This window comes from Chrysochloris asiatica, unplaced genomic scaffold (genome assembly GCF_000296735.1).
Source record: "Chrysochloris asiatica unplaced genomic scaffold, ChrAsi1.0 scaffold00014, whole genome shotgun sequence".
Lineage (NCBI taxonomy): Eukaryota > Metazoa > Chordata > Mammalia > Afrosoricida > Chrysochloridae > Chrysochloris > Chrysochloris asiatica.
Genome location: NW_006408532.1, coordinates 9,304,844 through 9,320,895, shown reverse-complemented (window position 1 = coordinate 9,320,895; position 16,052 = coordinate 9,304,844). Strand labels below are relative to the sequence as shown.

At 39.1% G+C, this 16,052-nt stretch overlaps 1 protein-coding gene across 3 annotated transcripts in view; it reads left to right on the top strand.

Annotated features, from left to right (window-relative positions):
- FNBP1 (formin binding protein 1) overlaps positions 1–16,052 on the top strand; it is a 181,638-nt gene that overhangs the window by 55,725 nt on the left and 109,861 nt on the right. The gene's annotated exons all lie outside the window — the stretch shown is intronic.

The following is a 16,052-nucleotide window of genomic DNA, read 5'->3' as shown; positions in this document are numbered from 1 at the left end:
ACACCAGAGATGGAGGCAGAGATGGGGACATGGAGAGAGAGAGAGCAGCTGAGGACTCTAGATTCAAGGGAAGAGAGGGATTGAGAGCTGATGGCCAGGAGGCCGACTTGAAGAAGGTGTCCTTTAGTGCTGTAAATTATTACATAAGTCTGAGTGTTTAAAACAACAACAACAAACAAACAATGAGCTAAAATGAATAGAGAGAAATACTGTTAACTGGTAGTACATAGACAGGATTATAATTACTATAATGAAACAAGATGTATGATTTTTTAAAATATAAAACTGATGATCTGCCTGTAAATTTTCACTCAAGTCACAATAAAAACATTAAAAAAAAAAGAGGGGGGAGGGAGATAGAGGTAAATACTGTTAACCAATGGTGCATGGAGGGGATTGTAATCATTGCAATGAAGTAAAATACAATTGGTGAGTGCAAAACCGATGTTCTACCATGTAAAATTCACTAAGTTCACAATAAAAGCTTTAAAAAAAAAAAAAGGTTAGGCATGGTCCATCTCAAAGTACATCTAAAATTTTGTATTAGAAACCATTTCCTTGCTTTTCTTTATATAGTTTTTAAAGTCACTTATGAATGTATCTCTAAACAATACACTGTTTAATTTTGTCTGTTTGAGGACATTATATGAATTGATTCAATTGATGGATAGTTTGGTTCTTTCCAGTATTTTGATATTTTGATATGCTGCTGTAAACATTTGTAGTCATGTCTCTAGGTACGCATAAGTGAGTTTTTTGTCTTGGTCCTAAGACGCAGAAATATAAACCCCTAGATGAATTGCTACATCATAGGGGAAGCACATTTTCAGCGTTACTAGGTAAAACCAATATTTTCTAGAGTCCCCCGGAAGTGTATGAGTGTTCCTGCAGTACCACATCCTTGTTAACATTTTGTGTTTTTTCATACTAAATTTTTGCCAAACTATTGGGTATGAAATGGTTATTTCATTGAGGTTTTAAGGTACAGTCCCTGATTACTAATGAGGCTAAATATCATTTAATGCTTAAATTCTTATTACTATTTGCTTCTTTCCTTTTAAATTACTTGATTTAAGAAAATTTAATTTGAAGAAATTCTTTCTATATTCTACATATTAATCCCTGTTGATTATATGTGTTATATCTTCTGTTGTATATCTTTTGTCTTTTCATGTTACTTATGGTTTCTTTTTTAAAAAAAAAAAAAAATTATTTTTGTTGTTGAGAATATACACAGCAAAAATCTATACCAATTCAAGTTTCTACATGTACGATTCAGTGGCATTGTTTACATTCTTCTAATTGTGGACCTATTCTCACCCTCCTTTTCTGAGTTGTTCCTCCACCGTTAACATAAACTGTCTCCTCTCCTACCCCACCCCATTACTTTCCAAGTTGCTGTTGTTAATTTGATCCCACTTAGACAGATCTTAAAGAACACAATGCTCAAGGCAGACATTGTTTACTAGTTAAGCTAAATAATTGTTTGATTTTTAAGAAAACTTAAGGGGATATTTTTACTTTAAGGTTTAAAGAGTATTGTAGGACTATGGTTTTGGAAGCCTTATGATGTATTTTCATGAAAAGAAGTTTTAAGTTTTTAAACAGTCAAATTTATAATTTTTTTTCTTTTATGGTGTACACTTTTTTTGTATTTTGTTTGGAAATCCGTCCCTACCCCAAGAAATACAATTTGAACTCAGGTGTCCAAGTTCCTAAAATCCAAAGCTCTTATGGTACACGCTCCTACTTAGAAATATTTGTTGTTGTTAAGTGTCTGTGAGTTGGTTCCGACCCATAGCGACCGTGTATAGGGTTTCTGAGGAGCAGCTGGTGAGCAGAACGTCTCAACTTTCTCCTGCAGAACTGCTGGTAGTTTCAAACTGCCGACCTTCAAGTCCTTCAAGTTAGCAGTCTGATTCGTAACCACTACAACTACCAGAGGTCTTTAACATCTAAGTTGTTGTTGTTATGTGCCGTGGAGTCGATGCCGACTCATAGTGACCCTGTACAGGGTTTTCGAGGCTGTAAATCTTTACGGGAGCAGAAAGCCTCATCTTTCTCCCGCGAAACTGCTGGTAGTTTTGAACTGCTGACCTTGCGGCTGGCAGCCCCATTCGTCACCACTACGCTGTCAGAGCTCCTTGTTGTTGTTATTAGGTCCCTCAATAACATGTTCCTACTGCCCTTTGGAGTCCTGCTTTGGCGCTGTGGGTTAATGCGCCAGACTGCAAAGCCATTTGAACTGCAAGGTCAGGAGTTCAAGCTCACCAGCCACTCCTGGGAAACCCTATACAGGATCGCTATGGGTCAGAACCGACTTGTCGGCACTTCACAACAACAAACAACAACAACAACAACTGCCCTTTTGGAGTCCTGGTGTGTGTTAATGCGCCAGATTGCAAAGCCATTTCAACTGCAAGGTTTGCGGCTCAGGTTCACCAGATTCCTCAGGTTCGCGGTTCAGGTTCCTTAGAAACCCTATACAGGGTCGCTATGGGTCAGAACCGACTCGATGGCACTTAACAACAACAACTGCCCTTTTATTTTAACCTCCATTGAAACTCCAGTATAATTCTAGTGGAGTTCTGGTGTGGTGCTGTGAATTAATACGCTGGACTGCAAAGTCATTTTGAACTGCAATATCAGTAGTTCACGTTTACCAGCTGCTTCTGGAAAACTCTACAGGGTCGCTATGGGTAGGAATCGACTTGAAGGCATTTAACTAACAACAACAATAATTCTAGTGTCTAGTACAGAGCTTGATGTCAACATGATCATTTCTTCTGGTGAAATGAATTCTTTTATGTGACCTTTTGCCTTGGTTCTTTGGAAAAACAACTTTAGCGATTTCACTCCTAAGTCTTGAGGATTTACCATTGATTAAGTTTTCTATCCCAGAGGTTTATTACTTTTGTTCAGGCTGATTGACAGTTTCTGGTGTAAGTTGTAAGCAACTTGATAGTTTGATTTTTTTTCGTCTGGTCCTGGGCTGCAGTCTGCCTTGTGATTGTTATATATACCTTATAGGAATTGGTCAGTAGACTACGCAAATGAAGCGCCTGTGGCCTACCAAGAGGGGACTGGCCAGTTTGTGCCTCCCTCCCTCACTGTGAGGGGACCATGCCTTGAAATTTACAAGGATTTGGGTATATAAGCAACCAACCCCACAGAGGTTTTTAGGGACAGAAGGAAAAAGGGAGAGTAGCAGCAGAAAGAAGAGAAAAGAAAGAAAAGCAAAGAGAGGAGGTGAGGAACCTTCTAAAAGAGCTGTAATACAGGTTAAGAGGTATAACATCAAAGACAATGAGAGGCCCAGAAAGGGCCCAGTGGCAGAGTTATTTATGGCCAGTAGCAGGACCAAGAGGAGCTGTTCTGAGAGGAACCTGTTCTCCAGGGGCCAGGAGAAGATCTGCACAGTCAGTAGGATCTGAGAGTGCTGTCCTGCACTGAAGAAGGGAGATTTTGCCTACATGCTTCCTGATCTTGATTCCACGTTGTACCCTATTACTCCCTTAATAAACGCTTTAACTATAAGCATGGCTTGTGAGTTCTGTGTGGTTGTTGCAACAGATTATCAAACCCAGAAAAGAGGTAGAGGGTTGTGGGAGACACAGCTGTTATCAGAATTAGTGAAAAGGCTGATGGGTATGTCTGACCTCTACTTCATGGGAATCAGCTTTAGACTAATCCTGGTCTTTATTCCTATTGAAATTAGACAGATTCTGATGGTGCTACTATTATTACTGCTCCTACCACTTCACAGCTCTTAGTAGGAAATGGCTGGATTGTTGCAGTTCATTGGAAGGAAAGAGGGGCATTAGAGTTAGGATGTTTTAGGTTGCAAGCCCCAAAGAAAGGTGGTTTCGATCATAAAGTCAATAAGGACACATATCTCACAAAGATTTCAGAGGAAGGGAGGTTCCAGGGTTGGTATCACAGCTAAGAGGTAGCATCGTCGAAGGGCTAGGTGCTTCCCATCTTGGGCTCAGCCATTCATAGCATATTAGTGATGTTTTCTCTTCATAGTTGTAAGGTGCTTGTAAGATTGTTACATAGTAGTGCCAAGCATCACATGCAGGTAAAGAGGGCAAAGAAGGGAGGGGTTTGTTAAGAAAGAAAACCACCTAGTAGACGTTTCCTACATTTTATTTGTTTGGAAACTATAGCTGGTTACCCACAGTGATGTCGCATGTCCATTTCCTTGCTGCAAGGGAGAGCAGGAAAGTGATTGTGTAATAGGTTGTTGTTGTTGTTATGTGCCATGGAGTCAGTTCTGACTCATAGCGACCCTGTACAGGGTTTCCGAGGCTGTAAATCTTTACGGGAGCAGAACACCTCATCTTTCTCCCATGGAGCAGCTGGTAGTTTCGAACTGCTGATCTTGCAGTTCACAGACTGATTTGTAACCACTACGCTACCAGAGCTCCTTGTGTAATAGGAGAGGTGATCTAATGATGACAGGCTGGAATGATGGAGAGCTGCTGGATTGGCAGCCAAGGGTGTGTGTTCCAAGAGATGTCTTACAGAACTCTGGGCTGGAAGAACAAGTCAGTCTTACAAACAGCTTTAAACCACAAATGGAAAGATCAAAGCCATACCATTTTGAATGCCAGTATAATATTGTCTTGCATATATGTTTTATTCTTTGTGTCTGAAGACTAGTAATTTTCCTCATTTGGCATGCACATGGACAAAAATGACCGCTCGGCAATTTTCACCTTTTAACTTCAACATTTATTCCCAGAGAGTTTTTGATTGGTCTAGGGTAGGCTGCTGTTTGGTCCTTTGGGTCAGATGCTCAGCTGTGGCAGTAGAGTTGTGAGTTAAGATCCCTTCTTTCTCAGAAAGGAGTCCTGGTGTGGCCTTGTGGGTTATGCACTGGACTGCAAAGTCAGTTTGAACCATAGGGTCAGTGGTTCAAGCTCACCAGGCACTCCTCAGAAACCCTATACAGGGTCTCTATGGGTCAGAACCAACTCGACGGCACTTAACAACAACAACTCTTAGAAAGGGATGTCTCCCATATGTTTGCTTAATCTTCTTTACTTAAATTTGATAAGATTTTTGGTAGGAAATATTTTTTTATTGGTGTGCACTGAGTTTCAGATGCCAGAGCCTTTAGAAAGATTTTCTTTGATATTTTGTAGTATTTTTAGAAGTAATTCAGGACTTTACTTTGTTCTTCTTTAGTCTTTGGATTATCTTCCAAGTTCTTTCTGGTATGTTGTTGTATGTGGTTCCGATTCATAGTGACCCTGCATAGGGTTTCCAAGGAATGTAGAGTGTGATTTTTCTTTTTCTCTACTTCACTTCTCCTTCCCTTGGGTTGGTCTTGAACTTGTAATCACCTGTGGAAAATGACGTGGGTTGCTTGAGAGGTATAGTTCTCTTAGGGCTTAAAGAAATGCAGAACATCTGGAGGAAGAAAAGAAGGCTGAATCTTTGTTGAGTCTCAGGAAAGAGACCAGTTCATATTTAGACAGCCTTCATTGTCCAAGTTGATGTATAGAAACCAGGAAATGAACAAGAAATGGCCATATCCAGGTGAAGTCAGACACTAAAGATACTGGGGACATTTGTTCTAAAAACTTGCATCTCACCATCATGGTTTGAATACAGCCTTCTTTGCGTGTTGCTATAAAGAGACACAGAGTATTTTTTAATTTTAGAGCAAGATTTTCATTTCTGTGACTAGTTTCTATTTTTATTAGAACCAATTCAGCCCACCACAATTACAAGATAGAACCAACTTTCAAATCTTACATTTTAATGCTTTGTCATCCTTCATACTTTTCTTTCTTTTTAAGGTACTTGTCTATCTGGAAGAGTATTTTTTATTTAAAAAAATATTTAAAAATTAATTGTTTTTAAGGGCCATAGAGTTGGTTCCAACTCATAGTGAGCCTGTGTAGCGTTTCTGAGGCTGTAAATCTTTGTGGGAGCAGGAAGCCTCGTCTTTCTCCTGTGGAACAGCTTGTGGGCTCTAGCCACTGACTTTGTGGCTCTTTGTCCAGTGCTTATTATACAAGTAACTGTGCTTCTTTCTCACAGTTTAAGAGGCTGGAAGTCCAAATTCAGAGTGCCGGCTCTGGGAAAGTGTCCTTTGTCTCCTTTCAGAATCTGTAGGCCCAATATTCCTTAAAGATCTCCATGTATCTTGACAACAGTCTTCCCCAGGATCTGGAAGCTTCACAGGGTAGGGACCCTAGGCCCAAAGGATGCACTCTCCACCTCTGGCTCATCTATCTTTGTGGTAGTAGGTCCCTATCAAATTTATTACAAAACAACAAAAGCTAAAAATAAGCCTTTAAAATGTTTCCTTCTTTGAAAGCCTTATTCTTTACAATCTCTTTCACTCAGTATGTTTGGGGCAGTTACAGATGTTTGTTTTTGTTTTTGCTTTTACTGTATCCAAAGGAACAGAGTGCTCAAAGGAGCAGAGGGGAACTGAAAATGACTAAGGTGTTCTAAGAACTTTGAAATAGACAAAACCTTTATTGCTACCTCCTAAAGGAATGCATTTCAAGGCAATTTCCCCCCCATCTCATCCGCTTAGACTCCAATATAGTAAAATTCTGATGCTTTCTCGGCAAGTGTTATTTTCCCCTCGTATCTTTTCATTTAACATTTCATTTGGTTTGAGCATCCTTGCATTCATGAGCCCTGAGTTTTCTTTCTGTACCTTTCAGTTTGTTGTACATCCAACACTAGCTTCCTTATTCCTTTTATACAACATTCAATTCTGTGTGTCTTTCCACATTCTTTATATCACTAACTTCATCTGTATGCCTCTTAAACTCTAGCTAAAGTTTTTGTTTTTTAAAATCCACACTTGTATTTTTATCTTGTATTTATTTATGTTCTTACCTCTTGTGTTCAGAATGCAGTTGCTGGGAAGAAGCATGGATGTAGAATAATCCCTCTGTACTTTATTTTCAGAATAGTAACAGACTTGTGGCTCATCACAGCAGATAAGTATAAACTTGTACCTGCTTTATAGCAAGTTGTAGAAATTCTGAGTTCTATAGATAGAACTATTGATTTACGTACCTTCTTTTTCTAATGAAAATCTGTTGCATCAGCCTGACTGTCCAACCACACAAGTGTGATGTTGTAGCTCTTATTTTGCCAATTACATCACAAGTTCCGACTTGAGTAGGTATTTTCAACCTAGGGAGCACACTACCCTAGTTAATAGACTCAATATCCAGAGAGAGAGCAAAGAAATACGTGATTTGATGAAAGTTGCAGTTACTTGTATTGTTGAAAGGAGCCTTAGTGGTGTTGTAGGTTAGGGGTTGGGCTGCTAAAAGTCAGCGGTTCAAATCCAGCAGTTGATCCTGGTGAGAAAGATAACCCTCTCTGCTCCCATAAAGATATACAGCCTCAGAAACGCTGTATATAATTTAGAATTAACTTGATGGCAGTGGGTTTGGTTTTTGTTTTGTATTGTTAAAATAAAATGCAAGGTAGTTATTTATGCTCCTTATGTAATGCATCTGCCTTTTACATTTTATCTCTTCTTTGCATGGTTGTTGTTGTTAAGTGCTGTAGAGTTGGTTCCATCTCATAGTGATTCTGTATGTAAATCTTTGTGGGAGCAGAAAGCCTCATCTTTCTCTGGCTGATGGGCCCAAACCATTGACCTTGTAGTTTAGTGCTTATCCTCCAGAGTCATCATGCTCCTTCTTTATATGGTACTTTTTGGTCAATGCTTTCTTAGCATCTCAAGGTTTGAGCCTGTTGTTGAAAAAATTATATTTGGATATTTCTCCTATTAATATATGAAAAGAAACCTTAGTTTGTCCATGGAAATTAGTTGAAGTCTTTTTTAGAAGCTTGAGAAATACAATTTCAGGTGGTGTCTGTGATGGTATATTTTTATCTATAAAGGTGGGGTTTCTTTTATCTGTAAAGTTTTATAAGGCTTTTTTTGTTTCTCTATATACGGCTATGAATCAAGAGTCATATCCACTGCTATTGAGTCGATTCTGACTCATAGCGACCCTGTAGGATTTCCATGGAATGACTGCTGGATTTGAACCTCCAACCTTATAATTAGCAATCCAGTGTTGATTTTGTGACACCACACCAGGGCTCCTTACAGGAACCATATAGCCTCATCCTTTTCCTGCAGAGCAGCTGGTGGGTTCAAACTGCCAAACTTGTAGTTAGCAGTCCAATGCATATTGCACTATGCCACCAGAGCTCCTTATACAGCTACCTTAGTATTTAGAACCAAATTGATTTTGTAAAATATTTAAAATGAAGGTTTTGTTGCAATTGCACTTTGGGTAAATCTATACCACAGATAAGAGAAAGCTAATACCAGTAGTATCATCCCAAGGGCGTCTGTTTAAATAGAACCATTTAATGTCTGTTTCTCAAAGTGCTCAAGTCTTTAGGAAAGTGCATTTATCAAAATGCACTAAAATAGCTCCTAGATAAGATAGCTTCTCGATAGCACAGGCAGAAGTGGACCTGGTAACATGGAAAGGGTAGTCCCCTTCACTGTTGGGAGGGACTTTCTCATGCAGATCGACCCATCTCAGAATCCTCTTGCTTTGAGTCTGATCCATTTACATGTTGTTGTTGTTGTTAAGTGCCGTTGAGTCAGGTCCGACCCATAGCGACCCTGTACAGGGTTTCCGAGGGTGTAAATCTTTACGGGAGTAGAAAGCCTCATCTTTCTCCCGCGGAGCAGCTGGTAGTTTCGAACCGCTGACCTTAAGGTTCGCAGCCCGATTCGTAACCACTACGCTACAAAGCAATTTAGTTCCTTGCTAGGTTGGTTTATTCCAGGGATTTTGAATAATGTTATTTTAGTGCACTTTTCAATTATGGGAATCATAGTATTAAAAATGAAAAGTATGCTTTGAAATCAAACTTCCTTTTAGATTATGTGGATTTTAACAAAATAGCTAACTCGTTGCTGTTGTTGATTTTGACTCACAGTGACCCTGTAAGACAGAATAGAACTGCCCCCTTGGATTTCCAACGATGTAATCTTTTTTTTTTTTTAATGTTTATTGTGAATTATTTGATAGTTTACATGGGAGAACATTAGTTTTATATTTATCCTATCGTATATCATTTCATTGCCATGGTTACAATCCCCTCTATACATCATCAGTCAACCAAAGGGTGTACACTACAAGCCTGCCCCCTGGTCATCAGCACACAGCCCCTCTCCCTCTCTGTGTCTAAAGTCCCCAAATGCTCCATCTCTCCACGTCATCGTCTCTGCCTACATCTCAGACATCACTGCTTCTCTGGGTAGGGTCCCGCTCTCTGTTCTTCTCCCTTGATGGTCCCAGGGACCTCCACTCCTAGATTGAAAAGTTAAAAGGATGTAATCTTTATAGACACAGACTGCCACATCTTTTTCCCATGTAGTAGTTAGTGGGTTTGAACTGCTGATTATCTGTTTAGTGGTCAAATGTTTAAACTAAGACACCACCAGAGCTCCTTGACTTGGGTTCTATTCATTCTCAAAGTAAATGCCTTTCTGAATGTAATTCCTATGTCAGCTCTTTTGCTCTTTTTTTGTGTGTGGGGGGGAGAGGGATGGGTATCAGAAAAACTTCCTGAATAATCAAGCGTATCATTATATATTGACCTAGACAAGTCAGTCTTAACTGATATTATAGATATGTGAATTAAAATTTGTTTTTATTGAACATGATTCTGTAAGAAATCTGAAGATAAAGTGATCCAAACAAAGACCATAGTTTATTGTTGTTGTTAAGTGCCATCTAGTCGGTTCCAACTCACAGTGACCCTGTATAAGGTTTTCAAGAAGCAGCTGGTGGGTTTGAACCACTGACCTTGCAGTTAGCAGTCTAGTGCCTATCTTACAACACTATACCAGCACTCCAGTTATGCTTATTCTGGTGTAATTTCCAAAGTAATCGTCATGTATTTTGAAAGACCTTAATTTAATTAGAGTATAGGGCATAACTCTAAACCTGAAAATAATTGTAAAATATAATAATTGTACATTAATTCAATTCCCTTCTCCGCATTTGTCTTTTCAGCCTACTCAGCCTCTCATAATTGAAAGCTCCTGGCACAAACCTTCAGTTGGTTTGAATTCAAGGAACAGTGTAAGGTCAAGAAAGGTCTTTTGGAAGTTCTGGAAAGGGACACATTAGATTGTAACCAGTGACTTGGAAACATCCATTTGCAGTCCTCTGGACAATTTTAGAGTTAATAGTTAATATATAAAGGAGCTCTGGTAGCGTAGTGGTTACGAATCAGGCTGCGAACCTTAAGGTCAGCAGTTCGAAACTACCAGCTGCTTCGCGGGAGAAAGATGAGGCTTTCTACTCCCGTCAAGATTTACAGCCTTGGAAACCCTGTACAGGGTCGCTATGGGTCGGAATCGACTTGACGGCACTTAACAGCAACAACATACATAGCATGCACTTATAATATTATTTTCCATTAGATCACATATTACTTGACCTCTTGACCTTTGGAATTACACCATTTTCCAATACAAATGTTAGAGTATATGTCATATGATAGTACTTCATACAGTGTGATACCCAGACCATTGGATGTTCCTGAAATCCTTCAGAGAGTCTGTACGATCAAAATTATTTCCATTGTGATTCTAAGACAGTATCTTTTTCACTGTGTTGATATTTGCACTTGATGGTGGGTAAAACTGCTGGTACCTTAACTTGAGTCAAGGCAACGGCTCCAAACTATACTAGTAAGTCTGTTCTTCACCACCACTCAATAACACCCCCCTACCAATCAGTTTTATTTTTTAATGCCCTGCATGAAACAGTAAAGATGATAAATTTTATATGTGCAATGTTATGTTATGTGCCGTGGAGTCGGTTCCGACTCATAGTGACCCTGTACAGGGTTTCCAAGGCTGTAAATCTTTACAGGAGCAGAACGCCTCCTTTCTCCTGAGGAACAGCTGGTAGTTTCGAACTGCTGACCCTAGGGTTAGCAGCCCGATTCGTAACCACTACGCTACCAGAGCAGGAGAGATGCATAAAGCACTTTAACACATACCAAGACACTTATGTGACTGAGTTGTGGACTGAACTAGATACTTTTTCATGGAATACCATTTTTTACTTCAAAGAATGACTGATAGACAAATTCTAGGATATTTGGCAAACATCTTTCTTTTTTAAAAAGGGAAATCCTTTTATTGTGAATTGAGTGAAGGTTTATAGAGAAGATCATCAATTTTACATCCAACAAATTATATTTCATTTCATCTCCAAATGACTGCAATCCCCTCTATGTTAACATCATTTATCCCACTTCCTCCAGTTTCTTATTTTTACTCCTTCTTTCCCAACTCTTCTGAACTTTGTAAATATACTTAGGTAAATGCTGCCCATTTTGATCTTGAATGGTTGACCATTCTATGGTGTGTGTACCTCACTAGTGTTGTTGTTCCCCCCCTATATACTTATCTATTGCTTGGCTGAAAATTGAGCTACAGGGGTGAGTTCAATTCCATACCTGAAGGGAGACTAAGGGTCATAGTCTCAGGGTTCCACCAGTCTCTCTATGACCAGTTGTTGTTAGGTGCTAGTGAGTCGGTACCAACCCACAGCGACCCTATGTACAACAGAACGAAATACTACTCAATCCTGGGCCAACCTCACAATTGCTGCCACACTTGAGCCCATTAATGCTGCCACTTTGCCAATCCATCTCGCTGGGGGGTCTTCCTATTTTACTGTGACCCTCCACCTTAACAAACATGATATCCTTCTCCAGCGACTGGTCATTCCTGATAATAAACTTCCTGACAAAGTTTAGCCATCCTGGCCTCCAAGGAGCACTCTGGCTGAACTTCTTCCAACACAGATCTGTTGGCTCTTTTGGCAGCCCATGGCACGGTCAATATTCTCCTCCAACACCATAACTCAAAAGCATCAATTCTTCTATGGTCTTCCTTATTCACTGCCCAGCTTTCACATGCATATGAGGTTATTGAAAATACCATGGCTTAGTTCAGGTGCACCTTAGTCCTCAAGTTGACATCTTTGCTCTTCAACACTTTAAAAAGGGCTTGTGCAGCAGATTTGCCTAATGCAATACATTGTTTGATTTCTTGACTGCTGCTTCCATGAGCGTTGATTGTTGATCCAAGAAGAATGAAGTCCTTGACAACTTCAATCTTTTCTCCACTGATAGGAATGTTGTTTTTTGGGTCAATGGTGAGGATTTTTGTTTTCTTTACATTGAGATGCAATCCATACCAATGGCTGTGCTCTTTGATCTTCATCAGTAAATATTTTAAGTCCTCTTCACTTTCAGCAAGCAAGGTTGTATCATCTGCATATTACAGATTGTTAATGAGTCTTCCTTCAATCCTGATGACACGTTTTTCTTCATAGAACCCAGCTTCTCAGATTATTTGCTCAGCATACAGGTTGAATAAGTATGGTGAAAGAATACAACCAAGTGCACCTTTCTTAATTTTAAACTATTTTGTGTTCCCATGTTCTGTTCGAACAACTGCCTCTTGGTCCACATACAGATTCCTCATGAGTACAATTAAGTGTTCAGGAATACTCATACTTTGCAATGTTGTCCATAGCTTGTCATGATCCACACAATCGAAAACCTTTGCGTAGTCAATAAAGCATAGGTAAACATCTTTCTGATGCTCTCTGCTTTTAGCCAAGATCCATTGGACATCAACAATGATATCTCTCGTTCCACGTCCTCTTCTGAATCCAGCTTGAACTTCTGGAAGTTCTCTGTCAATGTATGCTTGCAGCTATTTCTGTATTACCTTTAGTAAACTTTACTCACATGGGATATCAAAGATACTGTCTGATGATTTCTGCATTCCATTGGGTCACCTCTCTTTGGAATGGGCACATACATGGACCTCTTCCAATCCATTGGCCAGATAGTTGTCTTCCAAATTTCTTGGCATGGATGAGTGAATGCCTCCTGTGTCGCCTCACTCTCTTGAAAGATTTCAATTTTTATTCCATCAATTCCTGGTGCCTTGTTCTTTCTCAATTCCTTCAATGTATCTTGGACTTCTTTCAGTATTATTGGCTCTTGATCATATGCTACCCCTTGAAATGGTTGAACATCAACCATTTCCTTTTGGTACAGTGACTCTGTGTAGTCATTCCATCTTTTGATGCTTTCTGCATCATTCAATAATTTGCCCAGAGAATCCTCAATAATGAAAGTCAAGGCTTGAATTTTTTCTTCAGTTCCTCCAGCTTGAGAAATGCTAAGCGTGTTCTTCCCTTTTGGTTTTCTGACTCCAGATCTTTGCACATTTCGTTGTAATATTTGACATTGTCTTTTCGAGCTGAATTTTGAAATTTTCTGTTCGGGTCTTGTACCTCCTCATTTCTTCCAGCCTGGTCTTTTTTTTTTTTTTTTAAATAATGATTTTGAGTTCTGTTCCACATTTTTCTTCCACTCTACCCAGGATCTCTTTCAGAGCAGTTGATAGTGGTAGCTGGGCACCATCTAGTTCTTGTCTCAGGATCATGCAGATTGACCTTTTTATTACATAGTCCATTGGACTAATTGTTTACAGGCATCTTCAATTTTCATCACTCTTCTTTCCTCTTGATAGCGAGACACCAACAGTTGCACCTTAAATGATCACTTATGAGTCTTTAAGACTCACCAAAGTAGGATGTAGAACATTGTCTTTGTGGACTATGTAATGGCAAACATTTTCTTTAAATGATTTAAGTGAGCCTGTCACTGCAAGGAAACAGCTTACAGTGTTTATTACCAATGATACAATTCTAGTTTAAAGTGAAAATTAGAATATTTTAAAACCTCACTATTGTGAACTTGACAGTTTCCAAACATTTAGTCTATTCTAATGAGAATAGCCAATGATAGAAGCAAATGTGCTTTTTGATATTTTATAAGGAACGTGTCACCCTTTGGAAGATCTGCATAAACTGGTGAAATAATACATTCTGAATGAGCAATGAATGGTATTACACCATCATGCACAAGTGACAGATGCCATCAGAGTGCAAGATGGGCATGTGGATTTGAATGTAACTGAGCACAAAAAATTCATTGCTATGTGATATCAGATTTCACTTCACAACTAATTTTTAAGAAACGATTTGCCAAGTTTTGGTGTGATTATCAAAGGAAAATATCCACAAGTCACTGAAAAGGCTATTGAAATACTCCTAAAATAATGAATTACAACAGATAGCGTGCAGAAGCACTGATAAGATTCTAGCCAGACATTAGAGAGATTTGCAAAAAATATTAAACAATGCTACTCTTTTCTCACTCTCTTTTTAAATTTAAGTTGTGTTTTTTTTTAAAGGTGATACATTAACATGTAATTGATTTATCATTGTCTTTTTAAGTGAATTAACTACTTGAAAAAGTTCTCAGTTTTAGTTTCTAAGATAAACATAACCTAAACAGTTCTTTGGAGGTCTTCAGTCATTTTAAAGAGGTCTAAAGGGTCTTGGGAGGACTTCTGGTGGCATAGTGAGTCAGCACTGGACTGTGAACCATAAGGTCTGCAGTTCAAACCCACCAGCTGCTCCTCAGAAACCCTATACAGGGTCACTTTGAGTTGAACCTGACTTGACGGCATTTAACAACAACAAAGGGTCTTGGGAATCCTGGTGTGGCACTGTAAGATAAGCACTGGATTACCAACCAAAATGTTGGTGGTTCAAACTTACCAGCTGCTCCTTGGAAACCCTATACCAGATTGCTATGAGTTGGAACTGACTCAGTGGCACTTAACAATAAGAATAAAGGGTCTTAAAAGCATCTGGCATGTGGCATCAAACAGGAAGGAAGAATTTTTATAATGGTGTTATCCCCAAAGTAGCAAAGGCTATACATATATATTTTTAAAGGATCATTTATAATATTTGCTCACAAAGGAGTCTTTTTAAGATTAGGAATTTTTTCCATTAAGTTTTCCACATTTTAGTCAAGAATGTAAGTGAGTTGATTAGTTTTTCATCTGTTTTGAGTTTTCTTTCCCCCACTGTCAGAAAAGTCCATGCAGCAGTGATTCATGTGATAGTAACAACAGAGGGTGGTATCATTGGAGATGCTTTGATATTCTATAAAAAGAATTATGCTGTCTCTATACACTGTGAAATATTCACTTAAGTGTTACTAAGGAAAAGTTTTATTTTATTGTTAAGGTCTTCTATCTTATTTAGAACTATTGTTTTGAGTGTTTTATTTGCATTTTCAGAATATTTTCAAATACAGATAACTTTATTGAAAACATATTGCTGGTTTAAGGCCAGTATTTTTTCTTTTTGAACATTTTATTGTGGTTTGCGTGAAAGTTTACAAAGCAAATTGGTTTTCTGTTCAACAACTTATACACATCTTGTTTCGTGACATTAGTTGCAATCCTTTCAGTGTGACTAACAACACTTCCTATTTCCTTCCTAGGTTCTCCATTTCCATTTGTCCTGGACCATTTCCTTTCTTGCCCATTCTTGCCTTCTAAGCTTTGTTTTTTTGGGCAAATGCTGCCCTTTCCGTCTGTATGGGTTATTGTTCTGATAAGTATGCACCACACAGGTGTTATTCACTTTATAAGGTCTGTGTGTTGTTTGGCTGAAAGTTGAACCCTGTGGGTGGGTTTAGTTCTATCTTTGAAGGATGTCTAAGGGCCATAGTCTCAAGAATGTCACAAGATCAGCAGTTCAAAAGCCACCAGTCGCTCCTATACAGGTTTGCTTTGAGTCAAAGTCAACTCAAAGGCACAACAGCAGGAGGAAGACCTGGGTTTGCACAGCTACCTCCTGTCTTGTCAGTGGGGGGGCTTTTGTGTTGTGATGCTAAACAAACAGGTTTCAGTGGAGTTTCCAGACTAGGACAGACTGGGAACAAAGTTTGGCAGCCAGTCTACTTCTGAAAACCCTACAGATCACAGCCAGCCAATCATGGGCTTGGTGCAGGACTGGATAGCATTGCATTCTGTTGTGCAGGTGGTTAGCCATAGCAGCTAACAGCAACAGCTTTGTGCATACTGCTAAACAAGCAGTAGTTTAGCGTGATGACGCGTCTTT